This window comes from Sapajus apella, unplaced genomic scaffold (assembly GCF_009761245.1).
Source record: "Sapajus apella isolate SASKATOON/1434 unplaced genomic scaffold, GSC_monkey_1.0 scaffold18, whole genome shotgun sequence".
NCBI lineage: Eukaryota > Metazoa > Chordata > Mammalia > Primates > Cebidae > Sapajus > Sapajus apella.
The window spans coordinates 13,029,036-13,045,713 of record NW_022436958.1 but is presented as its reverse complement, the minus strand read 5'-3'; the positions used below and the strand labels follow the sequence as shown (position 1 = coordinate 13,045,713).

The 16,678-nt window shown below is 39.9% G+C and overlaps 1 protein-coding gene across 3 annotated transcripts in view; it reads right to left on the bottom strand.

The window, feature by feature from the left end:
- Positions 1-16,678, bottom strand: part of LYPD6B (LY6/PLAUR domain containing 6B) — a 198,132-nt gene that overhangs the window by 97,064 nt on the left and 84,390 nt on the right. For all 3 annotated transcript variants that reach the window (XM_032286344.1, XM_032286343.1, XM_032286342.1), the window contains one exon: positions 7,420-7,490. The gene's annotated coding sequence lies outside the window, so the exon portion shown is untranslated. The remainder of the gene's footprint in view (positions 1-7,419; positions 7,491-16,678) is intronic.

Sequence of the window (16,678 nt, the reverse complement as noted above, 5' to 3'; positions counted from 1 at the left end):
TGATACTTTGTAAAGAGTGAAAAGATTAACTCCTAGTGTCAGCCAGGTTGAAGTGAAACAGATAATTTTACATGGTATTAAAGGTAGTGGCGTTGATATATCGTACCAAATTGCCCCAGAAAGGTTGTGTTAAAATTCAAAATATATATTCCTTTGACCCAGCAAGTTTACTTCCAGTAAACTTTTAGAATAAAATAATAGAATATTTCTTTGTAAGGTGCAAAGATACATGTATAGGAATTTATTTATAGTACAGATGTGTTGTTTATGAAAGAAAAAATAAAAATAATCTAAATATCTACTAGTGAAAATTTGATTAAATAAACTCTGGTGTATTTAAAGAACTATAAGGATTGTTTCACTCTTGTATGCATAAATATTTATTGAGCATCTGCTATGCTGTGCATGGTTCTAAGCACATGAATTATATCACATAAAATATACAAAAATCTCTGCTCTTGTTGAATTTATTTTCTAGACAAAATGTTTTTAAATAAAATTTTAATTGGTAAAATTTGAAATACTTACATATTTTTAAAATAGAGACATACATATATTTCAGAGATTCATATTTTCTTATACATAGATAAGCCAGATGTACACTTAAATGAGCCCTTTGCAATCTCTCCGAAGCCCCTGTAGGTCCCTTACTTGCAGATAGAAAACCACTGGAGTATCTTAAAAATAAAATAATAGCAGCCTGAACTTTGGAACACACTTAAGTGGATTCAATCATGGCTTTGACATATACACTAACTGCATGAGCTTAACTATTTAATTAACCTCACACATCCAGTTCCCCCTCTTTGACTCATAGGATTACTATAAAGTTCAAAGAAAAAAAATAACTAGAACCCTTTACACAATGCCTAGAAAACAGCAGATGCTCAATAAATGTCTGCTGTCTTCACTCTCTCCTTAGACTGCCTTGGAATTCAGAACACAACTACTCATTGCCTTTCTCTACTAATTTATTATCCAACTTAAAAGGAAATGCATCCATCCAAAACATTTAAATGAAGAATTATTGTTGCTGGATCAAAGGATTTTTAATTTTCCTCTCTGTCCTCTTTCTCTATCTCAGCCCATATATACACAGCAAAAATCAATCAATCGTCTTTCCTTCAGCAACTACATCTTTGTACTTACTAGCACTGTTCCTTCTTCATAGAAGAAGCTGCCTAAAAATATTTTTTAATTGGGCCAATATTCATTAGCTTACTTTCACCAGTATTCACATTTGTTTTCACAAAATAATTATTTTCTCACAAAGCTTTTAATTCAGCGAGGGCAAATGCCTCTGCAGAATCTGGAGGAGCCATGCCCTTCTGAAATGCAGCATCCTCACAATTTGTTTTCTACTGGATGTTTTTCCTTAATTCGTACACTTCACCTAATGCTTCAGCCCATGAACACAGTAAAATCTTTCAGTAGAGTATCTATTAGACAGTTGCAATCATGAAAATAAAATCCAGCGACATAAAATAAGATGGCTCGTGGACCCATTGCTATCTGGGAATGAGATGTTCTAATGGTGATCTGCTAAGCAGCTAATGAAGACTCGGAATCTCTGGGTGCTGGAGTTGGCCTCTGGCTGTAAGGTACTATCAAAAGCCGTGGTAATTCTTTCATTTAGTCCAGGGCACTGGTAGCTTATGAAATACTGAAAATGTTGTTTCTTATGAAACTCACTGCCTTTATACCATGTTTCATCAGATACTTTCAGAAACTTAGCACCAAGGAGAGAAAAATGTAACTTCTGAAATAATGCTCTGTTTAGACTTATATGCATGTGAAACCGTGAAACCAATACATTTTTTTTTTTGCTTTGGTTGCCAGAAAGTTCCAAATAAGATATAAATTTTAATAACTCATTCATTCTTCTATGTAGTCAATAAACATACTTGAAGCCCCTATGACGTGTCAGCCATCATGCAAACTGCAGGTAATTTTAAGCTCAAGGACACAGTGTCAGCCCTCCAGAATGTCATGGAAAGATACTGTATTAGCAGGTAGCCATGACTATGATTAGGAATCCATGGGATATTCTGGAAGCACAGAGAAAAGGTCCCACTCCCAGCCTGGGGTGGGGAGGGATGGCAGGGAGAATCAAGTAAATTGTCCCCTTAATATGACAGAGGATATCAGCTCTGGCTCTTAGTAAATTATCTCTCATTTCATTTCTGATGCTTCCTACTTCTTTCTTTAAAAATGTTTTAAGCCTCCATAGAAATAGTTTGGAAAAACATATACACTTTTTTCCTTTTTTTTTTTTTTGGGAAGGGTCTCCACCTGTTGCCCCGGGCTGGAGTGCGGGGGCACGATCTCGGTTCATTGCAACCCCCCCTTCCTGGGTTCAAGTGATTCTTCTGCCTCAGCCTCCAGAGTAGGTGGGATTACAGGCGCCTGCCACCATCCCTGGCTAATTTTTATATTTTTAGTAGAGACGGGGTTTCACCATGTTGGCCAGGCTGGTCTTGAACTCCTGACCTGAGGTGATCCACCCACCTTGGGCTCTCAAAGTGCTGGAATAACAAGTGTGAGCAACTGTGCCCAGTCAAAAATATACATTTCTTTATTTATACCTACCCATATTTAAATATACACACAAAGCTCACTAAACAATATCCTTTTAACAAAGGAATTCCCAAAACTTACAAAAAAAATAGTTTACAATTGACATTATAAAGGGACCCTGGGGAAATCAGTCATAACTACAAGTCATTTTTTTTTTTTTTTTTCTGAGACAAAGCCTTGCTCTCTCATCCAGGCTGGAGAGCAGTGGCGCAATCTTGACATTACAACCTCTGCCTCCCAGGTTCAAGCAATTCTCGTGCCTCAGCCTCCCAGGTAGCTGGGATTACAGGCATGCACCACCATGCAAGGCTAATTTTTGTATTTTTAGTAGAGACGGGGTTTCACCATATTGGCCGGGCTGGTCTTGAACTCCTGACCTCAAGTGATCTGCCTATCTCAGCCTCCCAAAGTGCTGGGATTACAGGCATGAGTCACTGCACCCGGCCCTACAAGTAATCTTCAAACAGTTGATGGTTGCTGTAAATATTTTCCATGATTCTAAAATAACTTTGTTTTAAAAATATTTTATGAATATAGCGTATTCTTAACCTTGCATGCCTCACTATTCTTCACTCCAGCACAACAATTCCAAAGACCTTGATCAAGTAGCCCTGGGCTGGTAGACAGTGATTGACAACCCAGATTGACTACACGGTCTCAAGATGGATCCTGGCTTGCTTCCAGATTTGACTAATGCAAAGCTCTTGCATTCCTTTGCCTCCTCCTATACCAACTTTTCCCTCTGCCACATCATATACTATGAGAGAATGGGGTTGTTGGCATAACTTCAAGTTATATCATTGATTCAAATCTATCCCCAAGCAAACCTACTTTTATTTCAGATGAATACTCTCTAGCGATCTGAATTGCAGGGGCAGTAAAACAACTCTACATTTATGTGAGCATTCCCATCCCCCAAGGAATAGTTTTCCAGGCCTATAGATACCTTAGAAGCGATAAAGAGTTTGGTAAGCTAGAGTCTTTTTTGCAGCCTTCTAAAAAATCAGAATTCCATGTAATTGAGATATGATGGATTTGGAGCTTAACAACAAAAACAGCAAGAACTGCTTTAATAAAGCACATTCTAGGCATAATTTTCATCTAATAGTGGCCACCTCATAAAACTATGGTTAAAATGAGAATAGCCAACTTACAAATCAGAAGCGGCCGAGGTAGTAAGATGTGACTGCAGAGAAGAGCCGCAGGGAGAAGCTGACTCCATCCCACTGAGCCTTATGCCCGATCCTTCTCCAGCTCAACTACACAGGGCTCTCTCTCCTTTCTTCAGATGTCTGCTCAATGTCCCCTTCTCGGAAACATACTTCACAAAATAATAACCCCAGCATTCCCCACCCCGCTTCCCTGCCGGCTTGCTTTGCTTACTCTTCCTTCCTTCTTCCTCACCCTCCTTCATTTATTTGTTTTTGTACAGCATTTGCCAACATGAGAAACATATTGTCTATTGGTCTGTCCTCTCCCCTCAATACAACATATCCCCAGAGAACAGGAACAGTGATTTGTTCACTACCATATCTACAGCATCTGGCACCAAGCAGGCATTCAATAAATACCTGCTAAATGGATTTTCTTTATTTTACTCTTTTAGCTCACATACATTCTCCCTGTGCATCTCCATACTGACACCAAAGCACAATGAAGGTAGAAAGAATATTCTCTAACCTCCTCTTCTCCTTGATTCTAGCAAAGAAAAGGACTCTGCAAAAAGTCAATGTCAATTGAAGCAAGTGCCCCAAGAAGCTCTACTAATCCTGCAGTAATACATCTAGGACTATACCTTACAGACCAACGTGTGAATGTATTTCAACTTAGTGGTTCTGATGCTCTTGAGACACCCACTCTCTATGGTTCCCAGAAATATTCTCTAAGAGTTTCCCAAAGGGAGGAGAAATCAACAGCAATGCCTAGTTATGATTTTGAAGTGAAAGAGATTTACTCTGGCTTCACCGACTCCCTTTCCAGCACCTAAAGCCAAAGGGCAGAAAAGAAGGAAAGATACTAAGACCCAGTGATTTTTAATAAAATGATATTAATGAATATATTGCTTAGTACCTTTCCTGAGTCTTAGTACCTCATTAAACTGACCACAGAGCCTTAGTACTTTTCCTGGGTCTTAGTACCTCATTAAACTGACCACAGAGCCCCAGTTTCCCAAGGTTACTTCGCAGTTTAGAATCTCTGTAGCCAAAGACATTCACTGTCCTGAATAAGAGTCTATGGGACCCTTTGAATCCTAAGTCTGGCTCAAGAGGAAGCAACCCAGACATACATAGAAATGAGAGGCTGTGGGCCACTTAATTCACTGGAGATCTAGAACCTAGTAAAAAGAAAACTCTGAAATATAATTAAATAAGCAGTACAGTTCCTGATCCATAATTGTTCTTGGTCTGTCACTACAATGGAATGCACCATAGAAAAAAAAATTTTAATAAATAAATAATAGCATCAGTTCCCAGGAGCTGAGGGCTTTGGGCAGACGTTGAGACACTCGAAGTCTCTGTATTCTGTTTTGGTGCTTGCTACCAAAGTGTCCTACTAAACTGCCTGCCAAGCAGCAATGACGCAGAGCCCTAGCAATTCATTCAACAAGCTACCACGAACGGAAGGCTAATTTAATGGGGCAAGGCCAAGCGCAGTTAACAAACTGCACATCTGTAAGATGGAAATACGTTGTCCCCAGTCTTTAGCAGTAACTCTCCTTGCTAAGTAGCTCTAAAAGCGCTTCAAAGCCTTTCTCCTCCTTGGTGTGTAGCTGCCAATGAGTTCACTTCACTTCCATCTGTGGAAAAGAAGAAGGAGGCAAAATGTGGGGCTTTGGCCCTGCACCCACTAGAGCTGCCAGGGGTTGAGAAATCAAGCTGCCTCTAACCCCTTGCCTGGAGAAAGGACCTAAGCAATCATGTTTCACTTGTCGTTAACCTATGTACCTTTCTGTGTCCCTTTCCTTTTGCCCAAACCGAAACCAAATCATGGTACATGAAAGGTGAGTCCAAGTAGGCATGCAATAAATATTTGCTAAATGGATTTTCTTCATTTCACTCTTTTAGCTCTCCCTGTGCATCTCCATACTGACACCAAAGCACAATGAAGGTAGAAAGAACACTCTCTGACCTCCTCTTCTCCTTGATTCTAGCAAAGAAAAGGGCTCTACAAAAAGTCAACGTCAATTGAAGCAAGTGCCCCAAGAAGTTCTGCTAATCCTGCGGTAATACATCTAGGACTATACCTTACAGACCAACGTGTGAATGTATTTCAACTTAGTGGTTCTGATGCTCTTGAGACACCCACTCTCTATGGTTCCCAGAAATATTCTCTAAGAGTTTCCCAAAGGGAGGAGAAATCAACAGCAATGCCTAGTTATGATTTTGAAGTGAAAGAGATTTACTCTGGCTTCACCGACTCCCTTTCCAGCACCTAAAGCCAAAGGGCAGAAAGGAAGGAAAATTTGTCCCAGGTTCCCTGCATTCCATCTGAAATGCTGCTTCTGTTTCCTGCACACAGGGAATCTGGCATGGCCCTGAAAAATTTACCTTTTCAAAACCCCCAAAAACTAAACTTCATGTTAGGCCCAGCTCTTCTTTAATCATTCAGTGAAATAAATTCTGTCTGCCCCATTTCATTTGATGATATGCAACCAGCCCTGACTTGCCTATGATTGTTTAAAAAAAAAAAAAAAGTGAGCATGACAGTATAAAAAGGACCCAGGCTGCATGGCTTTGCTCAGCCCCATACTGAGCAGCTTTGGCATGTCTCTTCCCCTCTCCCAGTCTCAGTTTCTCCATTAAAAAAAAAAAAAAAAAAAGCACAAATAACATGACTAATACAATCATCTGAGAGTGCTGTCTAAGATTCTGTGGTTCTGTGGATTTTTCTGAGATGCTTCTCTCTTTGAAAGAAGTATTTTCATCATCAATTCTTTCTAGCCTCTCATTCTGTTTTAACTCCCAAAGACTTTGCTGGTCAGATGTCCTTTGCTTTATGTTGGGAAATTTTCACTATGACTCTTCAAATCAGTCACACAGGAGACTGACTTAAGATCCAGAAAGAGATCTGACAACTTTCTCATCCTTTGATCATTAAAGTTAGGGAGGAGAAAAGTGGTGCTGACCAGCCACACAAGCCCACTATATACTTGCTTTTGAAATTCTGAAGATGGTCCCTTTCTAACTCTGGGCTTACAAATAAATTATTGTGCAGAAAGCTTGCAGCTCTAAAGTAATTAGTGACCTATATCACCTTCCCAAGACACTTCTCTCTTTCCTCTTTCCCTCCTCTTTTTCTTTCTCATACTTGCTCGCTCTTTCTTTCTTTCCTTTTTTCCTTCCCTCCTCCTTATCCCGTGTCTTTTTACTCATTCCTGCCAGTACAACTAAGGAGGTTATTTAGGCCTATTGGTGATCCATAAGAAAATAAAATCAACAAAAAATTGCTGCTTATCTTCAGTGAACAGAACCACAAATTAGGGCTCAAAGCCATCTGAAGCAGTTTCACGTTGACGGCATTAAGAAACCTATAACGTAAAAGCATACAAGATGAAATGAATCCACAATCGCAAATTAAATTCAGCAGCTACCTCTATGTCAAAACATTCTGGGACACAGCTTTATGTCAAAAGTTCTTTCATAAAAAGTCAATATGATTAAGGGAAGATACTGAAACCACATTATTTAACCAATGAACAAGCAGCGTAATCTCTGAGATTAATGAAACTCCAGATCACAAATGCTTAATATATTTTTGCTAAGCATGAGTAGCTCATGTGGTGAAGATTTATAGTTAAATAAAAATATCTTGTCTACATCCACTTGTGAACATAATACTCACAACATCCATGTGATTAACAAGAGCAGCCTAGTCCAGGAGGGTTGCCAAAGGCCTGCAGAAGTGTGGCATATCTAAACAAATGAACATGAAAAGGTATCATTACGACTGATACTGTAGACATTTGGGATAAAGAGATTTTAAGTAAGTAGGGGGTTTTAGGCTGGGGACACATTGTAAAGAGGTCCTTAGGCTTAATAACCTTTCATAACCACAAACCAGGTACAAGAAAGACTCAGATTTTGTACAGCATCCTCTTGTGCTTGGGTAGAAAGATTTGGCAGGATGTAGTGGAGCTGATACACATTTTTAGTGTCTGCAGGAATTAGGAAGGCAAATGCAGTCAATACTCCTTTCCTCAGTCACAGAAAGTCACTTAATCCAGCTCTGTTATTAGTTAGTGGGCTAGGCCTAATACCCTCTTTTAGATGCAGAAGTTTTTGGTTATGAACATGCATCTTGAACTTTACCTCCAGGTATAAAACAGAACTTGTCAGGTACCTAAGAGAAATAACTAACTTTTGTCCCTCCTGGATTAATTACTCCATGGATACATGCCTAAATAAAGACTCATTATGATATGGCTATAGGACCCAAGCCAAACCACTCTGTCCTCTTCTCCTCCACTTCAAAAGGCATTTAAAGGGTTTTTTCCCCTAGAATAATAAAAATGTCACACATCTGGAAATTTGCCATATTGAGAGTGAAGGCTAGGGGAAAGATCAGTAGATTGGCACAAACTATCCTCAGCAACAGCCTCCTGAGGGAACAAAGCTTCCTCTGTGTCCTGATCAATCCAAGGCTCAGAAAGCCACAGACTTAAGAACTGGAGGGAAAAAAAGCTGTCATTTGGAGTTCTGGTCCACTTGGCCTCTTAGGGACCTACAGGAAAGAGGGGGATGTGTCCACTTAATTGGAGCACAAAGCCTGCAGTGCCCAGCCTCCTGGCAAAGGTGAGGACCTGGGATGAAGTGGAAGCAGACGTCTAGGCACCTGTGTGTATACTTCCACCTTCTTCATTCCCAGATACGCCAGCCCTGTTGACAGGTCCCAGGTTGACCTCCATTCAACAGCCAGTGCTTACAGAGCTTCTACCTTGCACCAGGCAATGAATTAGAATGAACAATACAAAGATGAATTACACAGGCTCTCTGCTCTGCCTACAAAGCCCCATCAAGAAGGCTGCATAAAGTCCATCATCAGTCTCACCTGCCTCATCATAGCACCAGCAACTGGGGATGCTATATTACATACATACACCACAGGAAAAGCTTTACAACTCTAAACAGCACTTAGAACTCTTCACCACCTCCTCAAAGGAGACACTTAGCTATTACACAACTGCGGCTGCCTTCCATTGACTTAAAGATTATCTCCAGTTATAAACCAAGAGGAGGAAACCCATGAAGCTTATTAGTCACTTGTACTACAGCAGGAAGAAGGTCACTGCATCCTTCCCAAAGAAGAGATTTTCAGATAGACAGTCTGAGGAGAAGTTCCCTAAAGAAGTATGGATTAGGACACATATCCAGAGAGTAGCCCAAGCCTGGCCCTTGTCGGAAGTGTTTTAGGCCACATTCTCAAGAAACATCCTGCTTCCTATATTTTGTAAATTCCCAAGCTTGTTGAAATCATTTATATCCTAAGTAATTTCACCTGCTATAGCTCTTACATTTATTTGTTTGCTTTAGCATCTTAAAAGTCTACAGGAGATGGCTTTCTCAAGAATTGTCCTAAATATATAAATTTTAGTTATTCTTACCTTGCATGACCCTGGCAGATAACCAGCAGAGGACCTTTTTGTGTTTAAACAATGTGTTGTACATGCTGAGTTTTAGGAAGCATGCAGTCAGCTCCCCAAATCTCACGTGCCCTTTGCTATTCACCCACTCAACATTACATTTCAACCAGTCATGGATTAATTATCATTTTTCATCAGAAAAGAGATGAGGTTCCCCAGGTAAATTCTACTTTTCCCTCATTTGTGATGTTAGGGCAGATGGCCTACCTAATGCTCATTAGATTTTCTTACGGTTATAACCAAGAGGATCAGAACACTAGGCAAGATTTTAAAAAAACAGAACAGTCTCTTAAAAGTAAGAAAAAGCAGATGATACGTTGTTTCCTGTCATTCCGTGTGCACCTGAGCAATGAACGATATATAACCTTCTACAATGCATCCTGTTGCTATTTTCTTGATATAAAGGCTCTGTAATTTCCCTAAGAAATTTTGATTTGTTTTGTAAGGTTATTTTTTAAGAGATAAAATTTAGGAAATGTTCACATTGAAAGACCCTCTTAACACTATTCATTGGGAAATGCTTAGTGCCTCGCACATTTCTTTCAATAGCCTCTATCCAGTGAAACAAAAACACTAAAGACTGTCTTGATTAACACCAAATAAAACCCACTTCTATCTCCACTTTCCATCCTTGTGAGACTCTCCCATGTAATTACAGTAACTGCTCAACAATAATGTGAAAAAGATGCAGTGTCAATGATTAGACCTAGGACAAGAAAGCAGTTTTCAGAAAGTATCCCTAAAGTCCATGATTTGGATCTATAATTTGAACCAAATAACTACTCTGCTAATTAAAGACTGACCTGTCAGGAGATTGAAAATGCTATTTGATGGAACATCCGTAAATGCCATACCCAGATCTCTACCAAACCATCTAGAAGATGCGATTCAATTCCAGGAAAGCTTATTACATGCTAGATGTGACTAGGTGCAAAAATAAATATTAGACTCAAGCTTGATTTTCAAGAAGCAAATGATGGCAACATCATATCCGATATAAAAGAACAAGAAGATTTTAGAAGCAATAGGTTATGTTTTTTCTTTTAAGAAATGTTGTAAATGATGTACGTTAGCTGAAAAACATGTCTTTTAAAAGAGTTGAATATCCAAATGTTGGGTCCCATCTGTTTCTTTAAAAAAAAAAATCATCATTTACCTATGCAGTACTATATTTTGAAGATACACCTCTGGCCAATGACCTCAGGCTGATCGGTCCAAAAAAAAGATCATTAGGTAGAATGTGAAAGGGTGCTGGGTATCACGGCACCATTGTACGCCTGTAACCCATAAACCAAGAGTAGAGTAGTCCCAGGTCTCATTTTACACTTAGGCCCAAGTTAGCTGTAACTGAAAGGAGACAAGGAACTGGGGACATTCTCTAAAGAGATCAATTTTTCTGCTCATAGCACATATTCTGCAAGGTCTTCTTGCTTAAATACAACAAGATCCCGGGTAAATACAACACTCTTACAATGCATTATGACCACCAAAAATTTAAAGAAAATATCCCAAGAAAGTACATAGATACACACACATACATACATACATACAAGGAGGAAGGGAAGGAAGGAAAAAAGGAAGGAAATATAACATCAAAATAGTAAGTGGCAAGCACATACACAAGTCAGGGTTGCCCTGGGAGCAGGTTCTAGAGCAGACCTCTAGAACCAGAGATTGAGCACCAGGGCCGTCGCATGGTGGAGCAGCTGAACCTAACACTTGTGTAATAAGTCAAGATCCTTAAAGACTGCTAAAGCAGTCCCAGGTCAGTCCTAATCCCAAGCTCCAGGACACAAGAAATACAAATCCTCTTTGTAGGAAAGCTCTCATTCAGTTTGAGCCCTCGATATTGTTATAAATTAAATTGTATCAAATATAAGTTCACACAAAAATTTTTTCAAACACAAGAAAACAAAAACAATGTAAGTGAGAGTTGGCATAAATGATAAAAGAATTACACCCTCGATTACCAAATATCTAATATTCTTAAACATAGAATATTACTACATGTAGAATATTTCAAATAATAAAATATGAAATATCAAAACGAAAAAACAAAAAGAGACTTTAAGAAAATGACCAGCAAGATTTGCAAACTAGCCAAAGAGAATTACAAAACAACAGCAGTATAAAATCATTAAAACTGAAAACTCAATGGACAGATTAATCCACAGATTTATATAGCTGAATAGAGAATTACTGACCTGACAAGACTTATGAAAAAAAATGATCAGAATGCAGTACAGAGAGAAAGATAAAGAGATAGAAATTATTCAAAGGCCATTAAGAGGCATGAAGCACAGGAGAAGGTTGAACACAAGTCTAATGGACATCCTAGAAGGAGGGAATAGAGAATGGAGGAGAGGCAATTTTGAGACACAATGGCCAGAGTTTTTCTAGAACTAATGAAAGACACCAATCCAAAGATGCAGAAACACACTACATCCCAAGCAGAAGAAACCAACAGTACAGTTGACCCTTGAACGACACAGGTTTGAACTGCATGGGTACACTTATACATGAACTTTATTCTGCCTCTGCCGCCCTTGAAATGCAAGACCAACCCTTCCTCTTTCTTCTCCTCAGCCAACTCAATGTAAAGATGACAAGGATGAGGACCTTTATCCACATATTCCACTTAATCAATGGTAAATAGACTTTCTCTTCCTTATGATTTTCGTAATAGCATTTTCTTTTCTCAGGCTTACTCTATGGTAAGAATACAACATATAATACATATAGCATACAAAATAACTATGAATTGCCTGTTTATTTTATTAGTAAAGCTTCTGGCCAATAGTAGGCTATTAGTAGGTAAGTTTTGGGGGAGTCAGAAATTATATATGGATTTTTGACCATGCAGAGGGGTCAGCACCACTAACCCCTGCATTGTCCAAGAGTCAACTATATTCCACATCTAGATACATTGAAATGATACTACAGAATACCAAAAGCAACCACAGTATTATGAAGGCAGCCAGAAAAGAGATCAGCATCAGACTGGCAGCTAATTTCTCAGCAGCCATAACTGCGGTCAGATGATAGCGGTTATCTTCTTTTCATTTTCACTTGCATTTCTTTAATTATGAAGAGTTCGAGCATCTCTCCACAAGTTCAAGGATCAGTTATACTCATGTACCTGTAAACTGACAGTAGTTATCTTCAAAGTGGCAGAAGAAAATCTAAGTCTTAACTAGAATACCCAATGAAGAAATTTTTTAAGGATGAGAAATAAATATATTTTCTTATAAAGAAAAACAGAGTTTACTATCAACAAAACTTCACAGGAATTTCTAAAGACCATACTTTAGGAAGTAGGTAAGCCCAAAAGGAACATCAAAGAGCAGAAAAGTTGGTATATAGATAGGTAATTTTAAATGAGTATTTTTAAATTGTGTCTGTAAAACAAAACTAATATTTACATTGTGGTGGTAAAAAGAAGTCATAACTAAAATATCAGACAACAACAGCATATAATTCAAGAGAGAGAGTGACTGGAGTTAAAGTACTCCAAGATGCAGAGTTGTTTGGAAATGGGGTTAGGATACCAACTTTATTCACAGTGGGAGAAAATGGTAACATGACTCTAATTCACCAAGACCTCGCACCAGGACTCCCTCACCACTTTCCCTCCCAGCCTAATGTATCCCAGCCAAGCCTGCCTTCCACAGTTGTGATGGGGGAGAGATTGACTTGTTTCCTGACAGAATTAAATTCTCCAGAGGAGGAATCCCATGGCCCCTGGAGGCAGGGTGGCTTCTCTGGGTAGGTGAAGGACTTAGAGCAAAAAAAAAAAAAAAAAAAAAAAAAAAAAAAAGCCTCCAGGAGGAGGAAAGAGAGTTTTGGCAGCTTAAACTTTCAGCTGTGTCTAGAGAGTAATCTACTTATCGTAACTTGCAGGCCAGGTGTGGCTTTGTTTGTGAACGGCTTTGTCGGGGCTAGGCGGTATTTGACTTTGGCAAACAGGCTTGGAGATTAGTGATTTGTGAAGCTACAGCACTGATTGCTAGGTGAGATGTGTTTGAGTTCCTGGGTTTTACCAATCCAGAGGCTTGGGGTGGTGGAAATGAGGCAACATGAGAAGTTTCTGTTTGACTGAGAGAACCCAATTTTCTCCTGGAATTTTTCTGCCAGATGCAGTCTGACCACATCGACCCACACCAACTTTCTCTTAGAAAATAATAAATCACAGAAAGACCATCCTTCAAAGCCTTCTTTGTAACCTAGTTGCTGAGCCTGGGTCTACCTGAGTGTTGGGCTCTAGGAAAATGACCCACATAAGCGTCTTGTGGCCATTTCTTCATCACGTTCCCTGACAACTTGGACAGTGGGCTTGGTACAGGGAGGGGAGGTGGGAAAAGAGTTGGGGCTGAACAACATTGCAATTGAAACCCTAACTTGTGGAATTCGGGCTCCTTTTTACGTAATCCTAAAGCAAGCAAAAAGAAAGGTCAGTTGGCCAGGGAGAAACTGCATTATACATTTAAGTGCCAGTTCTAAATTATTTATGAACTATAAAATACTTGCATGGGCTCTATTTCCAACAAACTCCATTAAAGGAATTAGTGAGCAGTGGCAGTAACAGTTAATAGCTGCCCAGCTAACACAACTTCGGAACTGTTAGAAGCGATGCTACTCTCATGGGTTGCTAAGGACAACTACTCCAGCATGCATACCTGTTCATGGTATCATCACTTAACGTCATGGGTTTTAGAACACCTGCCAAAAAAACAGACCATGCACTTACCACCAAACATACCATTACCTGGGTTTCCCACATGCACATAATTGCCCTGAGCATTGATAACAATTACCTGCTATATGCAAAGAGGAGATGATGTTCTCTGCCCAGTGGAAAAACTGTCATTGATAATTACAAGGTAGTTGGTCTCAGCCCCAAAAAGGACTATATATTGGCATCTCTCAAGAAGTGTTGTATTTTCAACAAATCAGAAAATTAGCGAGTAAATATTTATGAGAGTTTATTATGCTGCTTGTTATGGTAGAAATAGGAAGAATGGCCCTCGGATTCCATAGGAGTTGGTCCTTAACTAGAAAAGCATAGAGCAAAGGAGCCTGTGGGGTCTCCTTGGATAACATCAGGTGAGTATTATATTTCCTAAATGTGTGCCACTAAATCATCCAAAGCTTCATGAATTCTTGGGGTGAAGAATCGTGGTCTTTTACAGCATTCTAAGATAGTTCTTTTCTTCCTCCCTCCCTTCTCTTTTCTTTCCTTTTCTCACAAAGAGGACACAAAGGCCAACATTACCAGTTTGGCGCCCTTTCCTCTACACAGTAATTGTCCAACTGTAGTTATGCGCAGATCTTTTTTTAAAGAAAAAGCTTCCCTTGAATTTCCATAATATTAAGTCTAATTATCATTATTAGAGTGTTACTTAGAAAACAACCAACACGAAACCAGGTCCAAAATCCTTAGACATACTACCCTTAATCTACCCAAACCACAGAACGAGCATAAATAAATACAACCAAAACCATGAAGCCAATAGCATTCAAGTTAACAGCATGAATTTAACATGCTGGATGTTCTGCTGAAACCACACTGCTGCCCAGATGAGATGTATGGTGCTGATCACTGTGGTATAGATTCTCTGGAGCTCAGCAAGCATTTATTCCATGTTCCATGTGATGACTGAATTCTCCTGCCACCTGCCCTTCTGGAACTACTATGAAACCTTTCTTCACCAGCCTGCTGTGTGGGCATTTGGTCTTTGAATGTAAACAGGTCTTTGGGATCAAATTAAATCTACCCTGATCTTTTCTTAAGAAAGCTCCACATTGAAAGTGGTTCTGCTTGACACTAATTTGAACAGAAACCTAATGTAGGTGCAGGTACTGGAACCAGGTCACAGTACTCAGTTACAAGACAGTCATCCAAATGATCCAGAATATGCCTATCTTAAATTTTTATTGTCATCCAAATAAAAGCAACACGTGAAAATCTGTATAGAGGATTCACAAATCCCCAAAGTTCATAAATGTTCAGAGGCCCTCAGCCCCCAAAGTGAGAAACCTCCCTGTGGAATGCTGTCTGGTGACTATGTGGTTATACAGGCAAGCTGCCCTAAGTGCACACTGAAACGAGAAACATGCTTCCATCAAAACGTGGGGGTGGGGTGGGTTTAGGAGCTGGGGCAGTGAAACAGCTATTATAAAGAATAAAATCAGAGCTAACACAAGATGACTAGAAAGCCACAGAGCGAGCACAGCACCCATGGACTTGTGACGCGATCTCAAGTGCTGAGCCCCTAGCTCTCCCATTGTGATGCAGTTTTCGTAGTAAAATGGATGCAATGTTTAAGGCCTTTCTGGAAGATTGCAGTCCAGAGGGATGTGAAATATGAACGATGCTTGAGATTCCACTAAATGGGTCCCCCATGCTGCTATCGAAACAAACTTCCACCATTATGGTGGTAGTCTCTTTGGGCCTGTTTGTTTCTCGTTTGGGGTTTTTCCATTTGCCCCTTCACCTCCACCAGCACTGGATCCATTACTGGCCCTGCTCTGTGTTCCAGGAGGATGACTCCTGAAGGGAGCACCACCCACAGTCCTGTGCCAGGCGACTTTTGGTTGGGCTCTGCCAATGCGAGGCACTAGCATGAGACTGGAGGGAGAGAGGAAGGGGAGGCTGAGGGGTTCCCTCCCACTCACTGGGGGCTTCAGTGCAGCATCTCTAGTGAAAGCTTTGTCCCTCTACAGCCCCGGTCCCCGCAGGCCCTGCTTCTCCATGGCTGCAGCTCTAAGTGCTCATGGAACATTACTTCCTTCCACCACCCCTTCAGCCCAGGGCTGGCCATGAGCCCTCAAGAAATACTATGTCCCTCTCTCATCCCTTCAGCCCAGAGCTGGACATGACTTTCCACTGTTGGAGTCCCTTGTTTGCTCTTTAACCCTGAATACACTTCTGTGAGTATAGCCCTTCATGACATCCTCTTCATTGGAAACAATGGGGTGAATTCTGTATTCTGCTGGGACTATTACAATCATCAAATCTGGTCAGTCAAATTGGCACTATGCAAACTCCTAAATGCAGATTCGAGTTTTGAAAAATATGCACATAAAAAATGTAGAAAAAGCACTCACCATCTCTCAGGGAAGCAAACCCATAAAGATAAACAACAAAAGTGAACTGGACCCTCTAAATCCACTTTTGAAAAAATTTAGCTTCAGAAAACAATACCTTAGGAAATTAAAAAGCTATCTTCATGAAGAAAACTAGTATAGTGTCATCTACAGCAGAGAAGGAAATTTTAGAAACAAACTATATGTCCTGGGAGGGAATTGTTAAATTGTGACATATCAACTTAATGGACTATGACGCTACCTTGAATTATTATTAAGATTTTGCCAGGCAGGGTGGCTCACACCTGTAATCCCAGCACTTTGGGAGGCTAAAGCAGGTGTTATCACTTGAGGTTAGGCGTTTGAGAGCACGCT